The sequence below is a fragment of the Nycticebus coucang genome, chromosome 9 (genome assembly GCF_027406575.1).
Source record: "Nycticebus coucang isolate mNycCou1 chromosome 9, mNycCou1.pri, whole genome shotgun sequence".
In the NCBI taxonomy this organism is placed as follows: domain Eukaryota; kingdom Metazoa; phylum Chordata; class Mammalia; order Primates; family Lorisidae; genus Nycticebus; species Nycticebus coucang.
Window position 1 is genome coordinate 60,888,767 of NC_069788.1, and position 12,134 is coordinate 60,900,900.

Sequence of the window (12,134 nt, forward strand, 5' to 3'; positions counted from 1 at the left end):
CATGTGAATATATGTTGATATAGGCAGATTGCATAATAAAACTGCTATTTCTCTTCATTCAATTACTCCCTGGTAATTTCAAAATATATAAATTATTCCCCCATAGCATCTTAGCTGACTTAGTCCATTTAGGTGGCTATAAAAGAATGCCTCAGGGTAGGTAATTTATAAAGAAAAGAGCTTTATTTAGCTCACAGTCTGTAAGCTGTACAAGAAGCATGGCACCCGCATATGCTTCTGGTGAGGGCTTCCAGATGCTTCTGCTCATGGCAGAAGAAAAAGGGGAGCAGGTGTGTGCAGATCACGTGGTGAAAATGGAAGCAGGGGGAGGCAGGCTCTTTTTAACAACCAGAGTGAGCACTGACTCACCATCACAGAGAGGGCATTAATCTATTCGTGAGAGATCCACCTCTATGACCTACACACCTTCCATTAGGCCCCACTTCCAAAATTGGGAATCAGATTTTAACATGAGATTCGGAGGGGACAAACATCCAAATTATAGCATTCTGCACCTGACTGCCCACCCCCAATCTCACGTTTTTCTCATATTGCAAAATAGAATCACTTCTTCCCAATGGTCCCCCAAAGTCTTAACTTGTTCCAGCATCAACTCAAATGTTCAAAGTCCAGAGTCTCATCCAAGACTCAGGGCAATTTCCTTCCAGCTGTAAGCATGTAAAATCAAAAACAAATCTACTTCCTACATGTAATGCTTGTACAGTCATTAGGTAAAAATTCCCAAACAGGCCCCACACAATTTCAAAACCTAGCAGAGCAGACAGTAAACTCTAAGCTCACATCCTGAGCTCACTGGTGCAAGGGGTGAGCACCCAAGCCTTGGCCACATCTACCCCATAGCTTGGCTAGGTGTGGCACATGTGGGTACTCTCACAGGTGGGCATTGAATGCCTATGTCTTTTTCAGGCTGAGGTTACTTACACACTGCTGGTGGCTCTATAATTCTGGAGTCTCTGTTGTAGCCCTCTTCCCATAGTCCCACTCAGCAGTGCCCTGGTGGCAGCTCCCTAGGGGGACTCCAACCTCACATTTACTTTTAGAAACTTAGTAGAGACTTTCTATGGTAACTCCATCCCTATAACAGGTTTCTGCCTACCCACCCAGGCTTTCTGATATATTCTCTAAAAGGAAGGAGGAAACCACGAAGCCTCTACCACTCTTCCATTCTGGGCTCCTGCAGACATAGCCCCATGTGAATGCTGCTAAGGCTTATGGCTTGAGCTGTCTGCAGCAGGAACCCAAACAACACCCAGGGCCACCTGATCCAGGGCTGCTCCAACCTAAGAAGTTGCAATTCAGGGAACAGTGTGGCAAGGTAGTGTTGGGTTGCAGCACTCTGGGCCTGTCCCTCAAAACCATCTGTCCTCTTAGGCCTCTAGGCCTGGAATGGGAGGGGTATCCTCAAAGATTTCTGAAATGCTTTGGGGTTTTTTTTCCCATTGCCCTGGCCATTAGCACCTGGTCCCTTTTTATTTATACTAATCTCTAAAGATTAGTATGAATCTTTAGAGCTCCAGCAGCATCCTTGAAGTCTTGTCCTGAGAATTCTCTTTTCATCTCTACCACATGGCCAGGTTTCAAATTTTCTAAATTTTTGTCCTCTAGTTCCATTTTAATTAAAAATTTTACCTTTAGGTCATTCCTTTGCTGCCAGATCCGATTGCATACTGCTAAAAGTAGCCACACTACCTCTTGAAGGCTCTTGCTGCTTAGAAATTTCTTCTGCCAGATACCCTCACTCATCACTCACATGCTGGGCCTTCCACAAAGCCCTAAGACATAGATACAGTGCAGCCAAGTTCTTTGCTCCAGTTCCCTTATGGAAGGACTTATTGTTCCTCACTTCCATCTTCGGCCTCACCAGCATGGCCTTTCCTATTGATATTTCTATCAGCATTTTGGTCACAACCACTTAGTCAATCTCTAAGAAGGTCCAAATTTTCGTCTGTCTTTTCATTTTCTTCTGAGTCTTCCAAACTCTATCAATTTCTGCCCATTACCTACCATTACCAATTTCAAAGTCACTTTCACAATTTTAGTTATCTTTATAACAACACCCCACTCCTCAGTACCAATCTTAGTTGGTTTGCATTGCTATAAAGGAATGCCTGAGGCTGAGTATTTTATAAAGAAAAGAGGTTTACTTGGCCACAGTCGTTACACAGACTGTACAAGAAACATGGTGCTAGCATCTGCTTCTGGGGAGGGCACAGGGAGCTTCCACTCATGGGAGAAGGTAACAGGGAGCTGGCATGTGCAGAGAATACATAGTGAGAGAGGAAGCCAGAAAGAGAGGAAGGAAGTGCCAAGCTTCTTTTAACAACCAGCTCTCAGGGGAACTAATAGAGTGAAAACTCACTCATGTTCCCATAGAATACCAATCTTCTCATGAGGAATCCACCCATATGATCCAAACACCACTCATGAGGGTCCACCTCCAACATTGAGGATGAAATTTCAACATGAGATTTGGAGGGGACAAACATTGAAACTATAGCATTGGCTAATTGTGTATGTTTGGTGACATTAACCTACTTGGCACTGAAATTATATTTCTTGTTGCAGGAATCAGACCTCATATTTACCTTTTGAAAAAGGAATCTTACACAAAATAGCCAGAAAGGAAGAAAGGAGCCAAGAAAACATGGAGGAAGGCAGAGAATAAAGGAGGAGGGGAGGAGGAAAGAAGTGAGAAGAAAGAGGTAAAAGGGAAGGATAGAGGGAAGAAAAAGGGAGAATTCCAAACTGAGAGCTGCTTCAAAGAAATGTGTATTTTAACCTCAGGGCCAGATTGTCAAAAAGAAACTGACATTTCCACTTAGTTGAATCTTCCAGTTGGTTATCTGTAATTAGGAGATGAAAATTAGACCAGCAGCCACTCCATTAACCCATGAACACCCATATCTAACAAATATGTGTAATGCTCTGAGGTATCCACCAAGAACCAAAGCAGGGAGTGGAAGCAAGAATGGAGAAAGAGAGACCAGCCTTCAAAAATTGTATACAGCACTCTCCCAAAACTGATGGGCAGTTCCCAAAATTACAAAAAAGTTTCTAAGATTTTTAAGAAGTAATCCAATTTGACCAATACTCTTAAGATTTAAACCAAAAATACAACAGAGCCAAAGAAGCAGCCTCCAAATTAAAAACATATATTTGAGAGTTCTACTTATTTAGAAAAGGCAGGAGAGCAACACATCTCTCCACTAAAAAAAGGGTAAAATTTAAAAAGAAATCCTAACTTAATATTTATTTGTATATAACTATACACTTTTATATATTCTGACTGTTTGCCATGGCCATAAATTGTCTTCAAAAATAAATTTATAATCTTAAAAAGAAATTAAATCTTCTATGTTCAAGAGCCTTATCATTTATTTCTGTTATTAAAAATGTTCCAGGACTCTCATAAACTAAGATGATAAATGTACTGACATGCATAAAATAATTCTATACCTGAAATTTTTAAAAACATAAGAAACTATGATAAATTCTATGAAAGTATGCTCATTCCTCATTATTAAGTTGATTCTCTGTTTACTACTCACTATTCTTAATGATGTGCATTGAAGTTACTATGAACCCACTAAAGAACTGGGAGAAACATGTTTGAATTCCAAGATATGAACACTTGACCTTATAAGAGAAATGAGTGTGACAAAAGGAAGTCTTACTCTACCTTGCTCTCCATCCAGGGGAAGGAAACCCACCTTCTTTCCCAATATCACCCTCTTATCCACCCCCACACACACACTTTCTTCACCTATACAGTGGCCAGATAGCAAAGAAGATTCTTACCCACTCACATTGACCACGTGTCCCTGGCAATATCTCAAACACAGTATGAGTTTGTGTTATGTACTCAAATGAGTTATGTAGTCATTAACTTTACACATGTGACTGTCCATTTATGCTGGCGCTGAGTACACCCACTCAGAAGCAAAGCTTATCAAGACAGCTTCTGTTGAGTTTCTACTTCTCCATTTGGACCAGTGTAGGACCCAGAATTTTGCCTGGAATGGTCAAAAAGAGGCCACCCAACCAGGAAGTCAAAAATACTTAGAGTTTTAGTAAGGCAATGAGAAAATACATTAAAATTCGCACACTGAAATAAAACCCATGTGCCACTCTAGTATAAAGCTAGTAATAACAATTATACAGTTTCCTACCTTCCTTATGTAATTCCTGCTCCTCCAGCAAATGATCTCTCTTCTTCCTCCTCTGGAATTCTTCCTCAGTATGCCCTCTTCCACATGTCCTTTCCTTTCTGGAATAGCTTTAGCGTGCATGTCCCTAAGAGCTGTCCCAAAAGCTTCTGCTTTTCAAGAAAGGGAAGGAAGGAGGGAGATGGGAGGGTCACAGTGTGACACACCTTTTGGGGGAGGGACACAATTATAAGAGGGACTTTACCTAACAAATGCAATCCTCCAATAATAAAAAATAAATAAAATAAAATAAAATTTTAAAAAGCTTCTCTTTTTCACCTCCAAAGGCTAAACACTCATTTTAAATCCTGAGTCATTGGCTCAGCGCCTATAGCTCAGTGCCTAGGGCACCAGCCACATACACAGGAGCTGGCAGGTTCAAATCCAGCCCAGGCCTGCCAAACAACAACGACAACTACAACAACAAAATAGCTGGGTGTTGTGGTGAGAACCTGTAGTCCCAGCTACTTGGGAGGCTGAGGCAAGGGAATCGCTCAAGCCCAAGAGGTTCAGGTTGCTGTGAGCTGTGACGCCATATACTCTACCCAGGGTGACAGCTTGAGACTCTGTCTCAAAAAAATAAATAAATAAATAAATAAATAATCCTGAGTCATTATTAATTGATTTCTCCAGGATTTTGTTTCTCACCAATATACTGCCCAAATATACAAAGTGTATCAATGGTAACTGTTACCTTCACTTATCAGTAGGAATGACTGCTTGATGCTTCAGCTCACTCACTCACCTTTTTGCATGTACGATCCCAGTTAATTTCTCCACCATGATCAGTATTCTGTGTGGGGTGACAGTGAGAAGAGCATCTCTAAACCCCTTCTATTGGGAAACACAATTTCTCATTTGAGCTTCAAATGACTATCATACTGGGTCGTATTTCCCCAAGAGTACCAGTAGTCTAGAAATACTTCTTGTGAGCACCTAATGTATATGGGCTACACTGTGGACCCCACCCAAAGTTGCTGCATAACCCATTTCTTGTGGCTTGCAAGCCGATTGACACTTCAGCCCAACCATCCTCTTACTCTCATGAGCATTCCTCCTTTCATCAGTTTGAGTACTGGAATGTTGGAGTCTTGGTAGGGAAATGTGCATGATGCCTGCTTTAGGACATGACTAAGACACTGATGTGACCCTAAGATCACCAGAACACCCAGCCCAAATTCTTCCCCACTCCTTAAAATTTTCCATACAACATATCACTCTCTATTCTATGCAGAGGAATACTTGGATACATCTTAAGTTACCATTCTCATATGACTTCTAAATAAAAGGCAAAGAAATTACACAATGTCTCCCCAGTACCCACCAAATATGGTGGACTCAAATATAAGCAGAATATAGTGCCAAATATGCAGACATTATTCAAGAAATAACACGCCTAGTGACCTATCCTCTGGTAAGCAGCCAGTTGTAACAGTGGAGCCAACATAAAATGTATGGCTCCATGGACAGCGAAGGAGTCACAATTCAAAAAAGAAATCTCTTCAACCAGATCAGTGATACTAGCAGTTGAAAATTATAATCATTCATGTAAACACAAAATTGGAGCGGTTTAGGTAACTAAGCAGCAGCTACAATCAACTGTTAAAGTAACAGACATGGGATTCTACAAAACTGCCTGAGTTAGACCCCTAGTCATAGCCAAGGGGCAGTTCAAAGAGAAGCCAGAGAAGAGGCCACCACTGGGTGGCAAACAGCATTCTACAAGCAACTACAGGATTTTTATATGAAGCAGTATGTATGAACTTTTTATTTTAAATATACATGGGTCATCACAAAAGTTTTCGGATAGACTGTATATGATCCAGTATGTCCCCTTCAAAAAACACAGTCAACAGCGTCCTTTCTGATTCACCAGTGCAAGTTTCAACTTGCCTGACTTAACAGTGCTGCTGGGAGGGCTTCATTTGTTTCTGTCCATGTGGATTTTACGTTTCTTGATTTTTGTGTATTTCAAAATTTTCATAATGACCCACGTGTGTGTATATGTGGGGGGGGGTGTCTGTGTGTGTATATATATATATACTTGAAAGAAACAAGCTATATATTTTATTCAATATTTTAATCAATATTTTGATAGGCTATATTAAATAATCAATCTTACTTTAAGGCTATGGCCAAGTCCCATTAACTTCTAGGTTGTTTTTCCTTCAATTTTTGTTGGCTTGCTCGAATTTTTGGCAATTTTCACTAAACTTAGATTAAGGAAAGAGAAACAGTCTGGAACTTTTGGAATCAGATGAAAACCTTCTGCCCTTTTTCCTGAAGGTCTTTCTGGTAAATTGTGTTTTCCAACTTAAAATAAAAGCCCAAATGAATATGTCGTTATTTAGAAAATAATACTAATTGTTTCTTAAGGAATAAAAGGCACAAAGAAAGTATATTTATCTCTCTACCTTTCCGCTCAACTCAATGGCTATTAAAGGGCAATGATAGTCCCACAGAAACAGGAGTTCTTTTAACTGCACCAGAAAATGCATTTAAAAACCTAAACAAGCCAGCTGAAGCATATATTTGTTTGGCAACCTGAGTATTCTCTTCACTTAGCCCTGTTCATAGCCACACACAAAGGACTACTCTGCAGCCAGGGATAATAGCTGATCCCATAATCTGGCACTAACACTTAGAAAGATTAATTACCCTATTAAAATCTGAGACATTACTAAAAAAATCTTTGTATAAACCTTTTAACTCACAACAAATGTAGCCTCGTTGGTGCCTTCAGTTTGCCACACAATAAAGGTCCTCGCCCTCCCACACTCATCCACCATCGTTCCCAGCATCTTCAGGAATATCCAGATACACACACACAATGTGCGCACATGTTGGCACACCCACACCAAGCAACAGAGAGCCGAAGCTGCTTCCCCATACAAAGGCATAAAGTAGAAGTGTGGTTGGAACAGATAAAGTAGAAACTTCTCCTGTCTGTAAATTCACTGCTCCAGAGATTAAGCGCCAGGGAAAAAACACTCAGAGATTCAAAGGCAGCTGCTGCGTCAGAAACCAGAGGTACCTAAGAAGATTCAGGCTGTAATACCCACACAAATTATATGCCCGATATATAAAATGATGAAGACAGTCAAATTCTTTACACTTGGCATCAAAGTTTCCCTCTGGAGTATAATACTAGTGATTAGATGTTAGAGATAACCTTGACGTATTTTTATTTGCAAACCCACTGTCAATCTATCATAGTTCCGGTTTCTTCCCCACGGTGGCTTCTGTCTCAGATTCCTTATCACATTTTCAAGAAGAATCCGTTGGTTTCAAGATATAAACATTAACCATTTGGAAGAGGAAGTAGAGGACCAAGCATGTGGGTTATAATTTATAGTCCAAACAAAAGAAATATCTAGCCGCCTCCATTTTCTCCTTGTCAATTATAATATTTCACTGACTATGTCATCAAACAATGTTGATCAAATAGTATCCTGGGAAAAATGCTGGAATTTCTGTGGATCATACATTGGTTAAGAACATGGCCTATAAAGTCAAAATCCCAGCTTCAGAGCATATTCTCAGCAATAGCCCAGGCAAATTAAGCCAGGACGGCCTTCATGTGCCCTATCAGTCAGATAAGAACAAGAGTTATAGCAGATGCATAAGGGTGGGGACAACATGAGGGAAGGCACCAAAAGTTCCCAGCATAGCCACTAGCACACAAGCAGTTCTCAGATGATACCCATCATGATATGATCATCAAGGAATAATCACTCACAAAGTGCTTTCAAAATAACTGAGAGGCCGTTGGCCATGCTAGGAGGCACCTGGAGACTCTCAATTCTCTTGCATTTTAGAGCTACCCTGTTTCCCCGAAAATAAGACAGTGTCTTATTTTAAGATGTGCTCCCAAAGATGCACTAGGTCTTATTTTCAGGGGATGTCTTATCTTTCCTGTAAGTAGGTCTTATTTTCGGAGGATGTCTTATTTTGGGGAAACAGGGTAATATGCAGATCAGATTCCTTCTTAAGCAAAGTTTTGATGAAGTTAGTGACAGGGACATTCAAGGATGCTAACATTCAGTTTTGTTCACAGAACTAGAGGAAGCAGAAGACCCCCCAAACATACTTCACTTATCTTATTCTGTCATTCCCACCCCCCCAAGAGCTGGTATCATTTTTGGCTCTACTTTCCTCTACTATCTAAAAAAAACAAAAACAGAAAATATTTTTGTATTTTAAGAAATGCAAACACAAGAGGCCTATACAAATCTAAATTTCAGGAAAGCCCAAAACCTCTCCAGCAGTACCAGGACTTCCAATGAAAAGCTTATTTGCATTTCCAGGTTACTACTGGGAAAGATGGTTTTTTACAGAATTGGCAGAGTCTTAATTATTATAAGTAACACAAGCATGAGGTCTTCTTTTCAGTCAATGAAGTTACACTGAAACTTCAAACCAAAAAAGAACATCTTCACTCTCCTCCAGTCTCCTCCATTGCCCTCACAAGAAGGAGGCAAGAGCTATATATTTGAGCATTTGATTCCTGATTAATGTGGAACCACAAGAGCACAAGTTCCCATAACGTCTAAGTGATTAAAATAATATCCAGTAAGGAGGTAGTCTGGATGATCACATTCTTCCTTCACAACATTTTTTTAAACTGTGTCTACGGTCTAAAAGTTTGTGTCTCTCCAAAATTCATATGTTGAAATCTGATGCCCAGGGGGTTGATATTAAGAGGTCAGGTCCTTGGGAGATGGGTAGCTCATGAGGAGTCCTCACGAATGGGGTCAGTGTCCTCATAAAAGAAGTCTGAGGGAGCTGGTTTGCCTCTTCCACCACAGCCAGAAGGCACAATTTACACAGCAGAGAGTGGGTCCTCATTAGACACCTCATCCACTGACACCTTGATCTTAGGCGTCCTAGCTTCCAAAACTGTGAGCAATAAGTTTATAGTGTTTATAATACCCAATCTGAAGTATTTTATTATAGCCACCCAAATGGACTATGACAATGACTTTCTCCAATTCTACAATGTCTGATTTCTCAGATGTTGCTTTCTGCCAATCTCAGATAGACAGAAACTGTTAGGTCAGAAATTACGGGAGCAGAAACAAGCACTCCAGATTTCTCCAAATCAGAGGGAAAATGGAATCACAGTGGTCAGGACAGAACTCAGCAATGTACATTCTGAAATGTACACCCCTTTCCAAAGACATCGCATCACCACTTTTTTGAAATATATTTATACAAATAGATTTGAGTTCCAAACTTTAATTCTAAACTTTAGAGAGAACCTTGTCACAAAGCCAGAATAACCAAGGTGATCAGTTTCTGATCAAAATTACTTGATTAAAACATCTACAGACAGCACAAATAGAAGACAGATACAGATTGTTGGCATCCAATTACTCCCCTGTGTAGATATATTTTCAACTCGCAGATCAGAAACCAGACCCATTCTCGGGAAGTTCTCCATTTTAAATGCCTCAAAATCTATTAGTCCCTTTAAACAACCTCAATCACAAGGGCCAAATGCCTACACCTGGCCTATTTGAGACCAGAGGCAATCCTTTCCAAAAAGCAACTTTAGCCATATTGAGCATTTTGAAAATCCAGAGTTCCTCCTCACTGGGTCTTCCTTTACCTCTCAAGACTTCACTTTTAAACACAGAATCATGGAGCGGGTGGGTGCCAGATAGGCAAGCTGTTGGTGGAGCTGGTCAAGCAGGCAGCATAGCACACCAACGCCACGCAGACCCAGAGCTGGACCTCCAGGGTGTAAAATTCCTGTCATCACAAATGGAGGTGCTACCTTAGACCAGTTTGATGCTATTATTTTTCTGGCAATGAGATCGGGAAACTAGATGGTTTTCCCTTGTTGAGAAGACCGAAAACATTATTAGTGAAGTACAACAGAATATGCCGCATAGGTAAGGGCCTGAATCAGGCTCTGCCCTGTCTGTCAGAACTCATCCTCACCAAGTCTTGTTGAACTAAGTGATCTGGACCCTTTGGCATCTCTCAAGTCACTGACTTCCCTAAATATTCTACGAAATCCTGTAACAAATAAGAAGCATTACAGACTACATGTGATTTATAAAGTTCCGCAAGTTAGAGGACTGGATTCCAGAAAGTGAAACTAAAAAAGCATCAGGAAGCAGAGAAAATGTTCAAGGGCCATCCGGGGTGCACAGCTTGCAAAGCATATTGCCAAGAGAAGCAAAACTTTTAATCCAGATCTTGGTTTGTCAACTGACAAAAAGAAAGGTGGGCCATCTCCAGGGGATGCAGAAGCAATCAAGAATGCGATAGCAAGTTTATCAACTCTGGCTGAAGTGGAGAGGCTGGAGGGGTTGCTGCAGTCTGGTCAGATCCTTGGCAGAGAAGGGAGATCAGGGCCCACTGCCGATGGTGAAGAAGCGATGGAAGAAGACAGTCACCAACGGGTCCTGAGCAGAGTGGTGGATATAAATAGGCTCTCTTGGAACACGTCTTCTTTTTCGAACATGGGATAATGGTCTTCTTCATGTCAGCAAAGTGAAATCTGTCAGCATTGTAGAAATGCTTAAAAGTGCAGCTGATAATTTTGTAATATAAATTTTGAAATTAAACGTCAGTTTTCTACAAATATTAAAAATAAAGGCCATTCCCTGGGCTGCCAAAAATAAATACATACATACATACATAAACAAACAGAGAATTGTGATAAGCAAGTAGGGGAAATTTTTCTTCTCACAAAAGACTTCCAACTGTCCTGCATTTTTAGCCTTCTGGAAAATTCCCTATAACAGCCATATTAAACCTATAAAAATCAACCTCTAACACACTTGTGCATTTCTGGGTCATTAAATCATAAGTATAGATCAAAAAGGGACCGTTGAAAGCATGGCATTGAGGCTATGACAATCAACCATTCGGGGCTCCCGCAGCCTGCAGTGTTGACTCAAATTACAAGCAGCAAGAAAGTGTGTTGCTCTCCGCTCGCCAGGCCTTCCATGGTCATAGGAGGCTAGACAAGCAGCTGGCTTGCACTCACTTACCATCTTAGATCCAAGTCAAAACTCCATTTTAAAGAAAAGAAAATTGAGAACAAAAGATAAAGGGACTTTTTCTATCATCATGCTCCTATGATGGGGGACTTTCTTTTTTTTTTTATTGTTGGGGATTCATTGAGGGTACAATAAACCGGGTTACACTGATTGCATTTCTTAGGTAAAGTCCTTCTTGCAATCGTGTCTTGCCCCCAAAAGGTATGGCACACACCAAGGCCCCACCCGCCTCCCTCCTTCTTTCTCTCTCTGCTCTCCCCTTCCCCCGCCCCACTGTGACCTTAATTGTCATTAATTGTCCTCATATCAAAACTGAGTACATAGGATTCATGCTTCTCCATTCTTATGATGCTTTACTAGAATAATGTCTTCCAGTTCCATCCAGGTTAATACAAAGGATGTAAAGTCTCCGTTTTCTTAATGGCTGCATAGTATTCCATGGTGTATGTATACCACAGCTTGTTAATCCATTCCTGGGTTGGTGGGCATTTAGGCTGTTTCCACATTTTGGCGATTGTAAATTGAGCTGCAATAAATAGTCTAGTGCAAGTGTCCTTATGATAAAAGGATTTTTTTCCCTTCTGGGTAGATGCCCAGTAATGGAATTGCAGGATCAAATGGGAGGTCTAGCTTGAGTGCTTTGAGGTTTCTCCATACTTCCTTCTAGAAAGGTTGTACTAGTTTGCAGTCCCACCAGCAGTGTAAAAGTGTTCGATGGGGGACTTTCAAATCTAATTCTAGTAGCTATTATTCCACTGCACTTAGTTGTTTTTTTGTCTTTTTCTTCTTCAATGCTTTAGTGCTGGGATCTGTAGTGTACAATGAGCATCAATACACACGGTCTAGGTTGACAGGTAGATTCCTCAAAGTTTTGATGTCTGCATTCCAATAC

General features: G+C 40.7%; 1 pseudogene; it reads left to right on the forward strand.

Annotated features, from left to right (window-relative positions):
* Positions 1-218: 218 nt before the first annotated feature.
* LOC128594731 (U2 small nuclear ribonucleoprotein A'-like) lies at positions 219-10,646 on the forward strand (annotated as a pseudogene).
* The last annotated feature ends 1,488 nt before the right edge of the window (positions 10,647-12,134 follow it).